The following is a 7,465-nucleotide window of genomic DNA, read 5'->3' on the forward strand; positions in this document are numbered from 1 at the left end:
GTGCCCGCATAACTTCTGGGTCACTGCTCTCGGCACCTCTTGCCCCATCACCGCAGGTGTCCGTTTCCACACTGGCTTCCTGTTACCTCGGGTGCTGCTTGAGGGTAGACGCTTTATTATGAGCCAAGCCTGAGGCATGGCGTGGGGGAGCTCGCTGCAGATATGGGAGCCTCTGCCTTCGGGGTTCCTTGTGGACGCCTGGTGCTGCTGTCCTGTTCTGCAAGTCAGGTGGTTGTTAGAAGCTTATTAACGGTGCAAGACACTACCACCCGCCCCCAGAAAGGCTGACGTTAAAATTGGACGATTGTTGAAGGGCACGTGGAGCCACCGGGAAGCTGCTGTGCTGCTGGAAAATGGGCCAATTGTACGAGCACTTGGGAAACTAAAGCCAAACCTATGCCTATGCTATGCTCCAGGCAGAAGGAGAGCACGTGTCTGCGGAAAGGTGTGTGTGAAAAGGTCCACAGCAGCCTCACGCATCACAGCCCAGACGTGGAAACAACCCAAGTGTCCACCAACAGGAGAACAGATAAATAAATCGTGCTACGGCCCTATAATGGAGTACTACTCAGTGATGAAAAAGGACCAACAACTGCTACGCATCCAGCATAGATGACATCACAGGCTATATATTAAGCACGAGAAGCCAGACACGAAAGAGCCCAGCCTGCGTGATTCCATTTATATAAAGTTCAGGAACAGGCAAAACTAATTGGTGATAGAAGCCTGTGGTACTTCTGCTGGGGGTGTGGTATTGACAAGGCGGGGGCACGAAGGACCCTTCTCTGAAAGTTTCCCTGGCTTCTTGTAGGTGGTGATTACAAGGGTGTATGTATCTGTAAATAAATCATCAATCTATACACTTAAGATGCGTGTACTCTGTTTTATTCTGCAATAAGGAAGTTAAAAGGACGGGAAAAACAGCTTATAAAAGGGCTTCTGAGATTCTAATTAGTTCCTTTAAACCCACTGTAGCTTTTTCAGCAAAAATGAGGGAGGCCCGCCTGACCCACGTTTTCTTCCGGATCCCAGAGGATTCGAATTTACGGGCGCAGAGGCCAGGGCAAAAGCCTTGCAGGGCTGCTGCTGGGTGGAGGCTGCTTCCCTGCCGGGAGGGTGGGCACCACCGAGGGCAGCCCTGATGACCCCCTCCTCCCCCGGCTGCAGCCAGACCCCGCTCTTCCTCGGGTTCCTGGAACCTGCCCGACCCAGCGGTGTTTCCAGCACTTAAGGCTGGGAGCTCAGCCGCTCCTCCACTCCAGGAAAATATTTGTTCAGGGACTTGGCACCCGTAGAGGAGGAAATAAAAGCCACCTTGGAGTCGAGCGGGCTGCGCTGCTGCGGTTGCTTTGTCTGCCCCTCCAGGTTGCCTCGCAGGCTCCCAGGCCCGCCGTCCCGGGGCCAGGCCCAGGAATCCCACTCCACAGACGGGCCTGGGGTGCCAGCTACTCCTGCATTCCTCATTCCGTTCCGGCAGTCATCTGTCAGCCTAGTCAGCAGACGGTTACGAAACCTACTATGTGCCTGGCACAGTGCAGGGCCCTGGACGCTGTCGGTGAACCAGGCCCTGCCCTTACCTCCAGACTCTTGCGAGCTAGTGAGGCAGGCTGGCCGGTGGGGAGGCCGTGACAGCCTAGGGGCAGCTGTGGAGTGATGGAGTTGGGGCCAGGGTAGGCAGGCAAGGCTGGCAGTCGGGGGAGGATGGGCGGGCACCTGGCGTCAGGCTGAGGGGTGGGGAGGCAGAGATTAGGGGCGATCAGACGGGGCAGCACGGTCAGAGGCCCAGAGGCGAGAGAGAGCACGGGGCTTTGGGGTGTGGACGGGGGCAGGGTCGGCCGTGGCTGAGACCCAGGCGTCAGGAGACCGAAGGCGGAAGCTGCCCCTGGCGCCGTGGGACCTCCCAGCGTGAGTTCAGGAACGTGGACTTTATCCCAGGGCAGTGAAAGTTTTTGTTTGTTTTGCAACATTTAAACACATTGATTTCGATTCTTTTTGATACAGCAAAGTATAAAGAAGAAACCGAAATTGGCCTCAAATCCCCCACCGCCCCAGATCTTTCCTGATGACATTTTAAACATTAAAATACTCTGTGCACACGATTCGAAATCCAAGCAGAACAGAAAAGTACACCATGAAAAGTTAAAGCCTCCTTCTCCCCACCTGTCTCTCTCTCCAAAGGCAATTTCACTTAACAGATTTTTGGTGTGTGCTTCCAGACATTTTTTCCATGCATATATACTTGTTAGGATAAGTCTGCACTTTCGCAGAGGTACACCAAAGGGATGGTGCTATATGCCGAGACTGCAGCTCCCTTTTCTGACCTGGTTTCATTTCAGCACATGCATTCGGTCCTACCCCGTTGTTCTCTTTTTTTGGGGGAGGGAGGGCGCTGAGCCTCATGGCTCGGCCTGTGGGATCTTAGTTCCCCGACCAGGGATCGAACCCATGCTCCCTGCATTGGGAGTGTGGAGTCCTAACCCCTGGACTGCCAGGGAAGTCTCTACCCCATTGTTCTTAACATCTGCAGAGCATTTGGTTGTACAGATGCAGCAGATGAACAGTACCGACTCTTCCCGCTGGGTAGGCATCTTACTTCCAGGTGTTTGCTGTTATAAACCTTGCTGGAGGAAACCTGCCCTGACAGCCGTCAGAGTATCACGTGGTCCAGACACAGGCAACTGCTGGGAGGATATACCACGGGCACTTCTCTTGCAGTGGGTTCTGGATGGAAGGGGCCGTTCTTTATGATCATCCTCCAAAAGTTCCACCAGTTTGCCACACCTGTCACTACACCCAGCCTGTGTGGGAGAGGCCCTGAGACCACCCCCTCCCACGTCACCACACATATCATCAAATGTTTCCATTTTCTTTTCTCCTCCGGGATGGGGGATGGAGGTGGTATCCCATGGTGGTTTTTATTTTCATTTATTTAACTATAAATGAAGTTAGGAATCTCTTCATATGTTTTTGCCATTTGCATTTTTTTTCCATAGGCGAACTGCTTCTTCATATTATTTGGCCCATTTTTCTAACGGGCCCCTTGTCTCTTCCTCATCGATTGGCATGGGTTTCTTGCGCGCTAATGATTTTGAGCGAGACCAGCCTGTCAAGTTTTGGTCTTGAAAATATCCCTCTGGCTGCGACGTGAGGGGAATGGGGGACTGGTCTGCTGGGAGGCCTGTGCAGGGGTCCCTGTGAGAAGTGCCTGGCCTGGAGCAAGCGGGGCCTTGGGGACGGGGGCTCTGGAGCAAGCGGGGCCTTGGGGACGGGGGCTCTGGAGCAAGCGGGGCCTTGGGGACGGGAGCTGTGAAAACATTCAGGAAGCAGCACCAACAGGACTCGCCAGGGGATTGATTTTTTGCACAATAGTCCAGGCACTCGTGGGTCAGTGAAAAAAAAACATTGCCAGCTGCCCTCCCCAAATGTAGTAACACTGGATTCGTATTGATCAGACACAGTTGGGCCAGAGCTCCTGCCTGGTAGTTTATGCCACCCCCTCCTCATCTTCCCCGACTGTGTGGGCACCAGAGGGGTGAGGTGACAGGGAGGACGGAGGTGTCGAGGACGGTTCCCAGGTTCCCACTTCAAATATTGTGGTCCCATAAACCATGGAAATGTCTCAGAAATTCCAGCGTTTCAGCACATAGATATCGATTGACCCACATTAGGCAGAAGTGATCCAGAGTCCCCCAAAAGGGAAATGAGGGTGCCCTGGGCCTGAGCCCGTGTGTTGGGAGGTGCAGGGGGAGGTGCAGGCTGACGACACAGCTGAGGAGGGGCGGGAGTCCCACTCCCACCTCCGTGCAGAGCAGAGGGCTTGGCACGCAGGAGGCGCTTCAGAAACATCCACTAAGTGAAATTCGCTAATATTCAAATTTAGGTTAAGGTCAAAATGAATGGGAAAGGGACTGAAAAGGAAATGTAGTTCTTTTCTGTTTTTAAAAAATTAAGTTCTGTTTTATGTACAGTAATTCATGCTTTTTTTAATTAAAAAAATCAAAATCCAGGGCTTCCCTGGTGGCGCAGTGGTTGAGAATCTGCCTGCCAATGCAGGGGACACAGGTTCGAGCCCTGGTCTGGGAGGATCCCACATGCCGCGGAGCAACTGAGCCTGTGAGCCACAACTGCTGAGCCTGCGCGTCCGGAGCCTGTGCTCCGCAACAAGAGAGGCCACGACAGTGAGGGGACCCGCGCACCGCGATGAAGAGTGGCCCCCGCTTGACACAACTGGAGAAAGCCCTCACACAGAAACGAAGACCCAACACAGCAAAAAGAAATAAATTAATTGATAAACTCCTACCCCAAACGTCTTCCTAAAAAAAAAAAATCAAAATCCAGTATTTTTTGTTTTTTTAAATTGAAGTATAGTTGATTTACAATCAGTAATTCATTCTTACTGTTGTGCAGTTCTTCTACAAACACATACAGTTGTGTAACTCACCACAATTATGATATACAACAGTGTCAGCTCCCCTAAAACTCCCTCCCATCCCTTTGTAGTCGAACCTCCCACGCCACTCCCCAGACCCGGCAACCATGGATCTGTTTCTGTCCCGGTAGTACTGCCTTTTCCAGATGTCCTATAAATGGAATCATATAGCACGGAGCCTTCTGAGTCTGGCTTTTTTCACTTAGACTCCATTTGAGCTTCATCCGAGCTCTTGCATCAGGATCTGCTCCTTTGTGTCGCTGAACAGTGTTCCATGGCACGGATATGGCGACTTTGTTTGTAATCACCCCAAACTAGAAAAACCCAACTGCTCTTCAACTATAGGGATTTCCTTATTTCTAGATTCATAAGTCAGAACACTTCCTTTGTCCAAGTACAAATCCTGATTTAGTATTGCCTGAGGGTGAGAAGTTAATTTCAAGACCCTGCAGAGGTTAACAGGCCCCTTGTGAAGAGGGGGACCAGGGCCAGAGGACGGGACACCTGCTCCAGGTCTGTGGGACCGACTGCCCTACCTCCTTAGGGGCAGGCCCACCCCCAGCCTGCACAGCATGTCTGGTGAATCGGAAAATGTTCCCCATTTGGGGCCCAGCTCATTTGGCGGACGGTGCCTTTATCCGTTAAGAGAAAGGCACCGTTCCCTCTAGGCCGGTGAGCCTCACAGCAGGGCAACAGGATTTCAGCCCCAACTTGCTCCTTGACCCAGACAAAGCTCACAGGCAGCCCAGATTGGGACCTCCCACCCTCAAAGGCTGCAAAGTGCTGAGACTGCAGACCCAGGAGGCAAGCAAGCATGAGACCCTGTGTGAGCCTCAGAGCTGGCCTGTGTGGTGTTCCCCACGTTGCCTCAGGGTCTCAGTGGGCAGTCGGGATCCCAGAGACCTTGCCAGGGGAGCATCTTGACCTGTCAGGAGCCTAACCTGTCAGGACCCACATTGGCCTCCCCTTGGCACACCTGTTCCAGCAGCCCCAGATCTAAGGGCTTCCCCCGACGGGGGCTCTTGGCCCCCACGTTAGCCCCCAAAGTGAAGGTGGTGTGCGAGAGCAGGAGGTGTGGTCACCTCTTCAGAGCTCGTGGGGAAGGCAGGTTAGCACAGTGGTTAAGAAAAAGCCCAGAGCAAGTGGCCTGTGCTCAGATCCTGGTTGCTCCCTCTGCCAATCACATGACCGCCCTCACGGGGTGTCCTGAGGACTCCTGGGTATCATACAGACAGCATTTGATCATTGCTTCCTCTCAGCAAATGGAAGACTTTGGGGTTAAACCAGTGACAGCAGCACCTGCTGACAAGATGTCAGGAGCCCCAGGTGAACATTCTCTTGCTAGGGTTCTCTCCCTCAGCCCTGTTCCCTGGTGGGATGTGCCTGTAGGTGAGATGACCGCTCCCACCTTTCAGGATTCTGCCAGAGCAGGTTGACCAGACCCCGTGAGGACCAGGTCCAGGGGCTTCAGTGCTGCCATCCCAGCACCCAGCCTTCTGGGGGGCGTTCCTGCAGCCTGAGGGTCCACACAGGGCTCCAGGCATCCCCAGTGCAGAAGCGGCCTGAGCCTCCCCGACGGGTCCAGCCTGGCGGCTCTGAGCCACAACAGAACCTGCGTGGGCTCGTCCAAGTTCCAGCTGAGGGCTGCCTAGCCATAGTCCACAGAAGGAGGAAGAATTTCACCAACCACTTTTCTCTATACCACCAGGTTCTCAAGGCCACATAAAATATGTATCTGTTTTCTCTTCTTAAGACGTTTTGCCATATCAGATGTGCTACCACTCGAAACTATGAAAAGTCTTTCCTGGTGTGACAGACAAGCGGCTTTCAGGCCTGAGAATGCAGACAGGAAGCAAAGCCTCCTTCCTTCCATCACAGGGACCTCGTTATGCTCTGTGCACCTAAGTGCCCACAAAATCACTGTTCCCACGGTGAGCTTAGCTGTCCCTGAGATGTGCTTTTCAGCTACAGCTCAGTGCGAGGTTGGCTACCCAAGGCTCATAGGACACCCTTCCCCAGACAGGGCTCCTTCCCTCGCTACAAGGTTTACGGGGTGTATTCAATCATCAGCTCCTCTCGTTCTCACAAACTCCTGGGGCCTCACAGTGGTGCAGGTATTGGTATTGTTCCCATTCTACAGATGAGGAAACAGAGGTCTGCAGAGGAGAAAGATTTGTTGAAGGTCACCCCTCCCCCAACTCAGTTCTGTGGCCCACGGTGGGGGGCAGAGGAGGGGCCTGGTGGGGAGCGGAGGGTCTCTCTGCCCAGACACGCCCGGTCCAGACCCAACGGTCAGCCCTTCTCCGTCTTTCCAGCCCCCGTCCTCACTGCACCCACAGACAGAGCAGGTTTCTCCGATGAGCCAGGAGCAGCTGCTCACCCCACAGAGGGCAGCCTGGGAGCCTGGACCCGGTGCTCAGCCAGGGTCTGCCAGGACTATATGTGGGACCAAAGCCTGAACCTCCTTAGGCCTCATTTTCCTCGTTTGAAAGCTAGGAAAGCTGCTGCCTACCTTTAGGTTCAGGTTCAGAGACTTTGGAAGAGATTTTTTTTTTTTGGCCACACCGCGAGGCTCGCGGGATCTTAGTTCCCTGGCCAGGGATCGAACCCGGGCCCCCTGCAGTGCAAGCGTGGAGTCTTAACCACTGGACCACCAGGGAGTTCCCTGGAAGAGATTTTTTTAAAATTCCATGTCCTGACACATGCCAGCCAGCAAGATTTGCGATAATTACTAATAACAGCCTGACACACACCTACCCTCTAAATTCAGGGGCTCTGCAGCTTGACCCCACTTTACTTGCTGCGTGACTCCCTTAGAACCTCGGTTTTCTCGTCCGTGAAATGGGACTAACAGCTCTTATCTCATAGGGCAGTGCGGGGATTAAATAAGATGAGGAAACTGAGGTCCCAAGCCATGACTTCATACAGCTGCTGAGTGGCCAAGCTGACATGTAAACCCAGGTCTTTTTCACTCGGAAGCACATGGCACTCCCTTGAACACTGCTGCTTCCTGTTTCATCCATTTTGGTCACACAG

The 7,465-nt window shown here is 53.3% G+C and overlaps 1 non-coding gene across 1 annotated transcript; it reads right to left on the bottom strand.

Moving 5' to 3' along the window:
• Positions 1–7,016: 7,016 nt before the first annotated feature.
• TRNAC-GCA (transfer RNA cysteine (anticodon GCA)) lies at positions 7,017–7,089 on the bottom strand. Its single transcript has one exon. It is a non-coding gene; the product is annotated as a tRNA-Cys (tRNA).
• Between the last annotated feature and the right edge of the window lie 376 nt (positions 7,090–7,465).

This window comes from Globicephala melas, chromosome 12 (genome assembly GCF_963455315.2).
Source record: "Globicephala melas chromosome 12, mGloMel1.2, whole genome shotgun sequence".
Lineage (NCBI taxonomy): Eukaryota > Metazoa > Chordata > Mammalia > Artiodactyla > Delphinidae > Globicephala > Globicephala melas.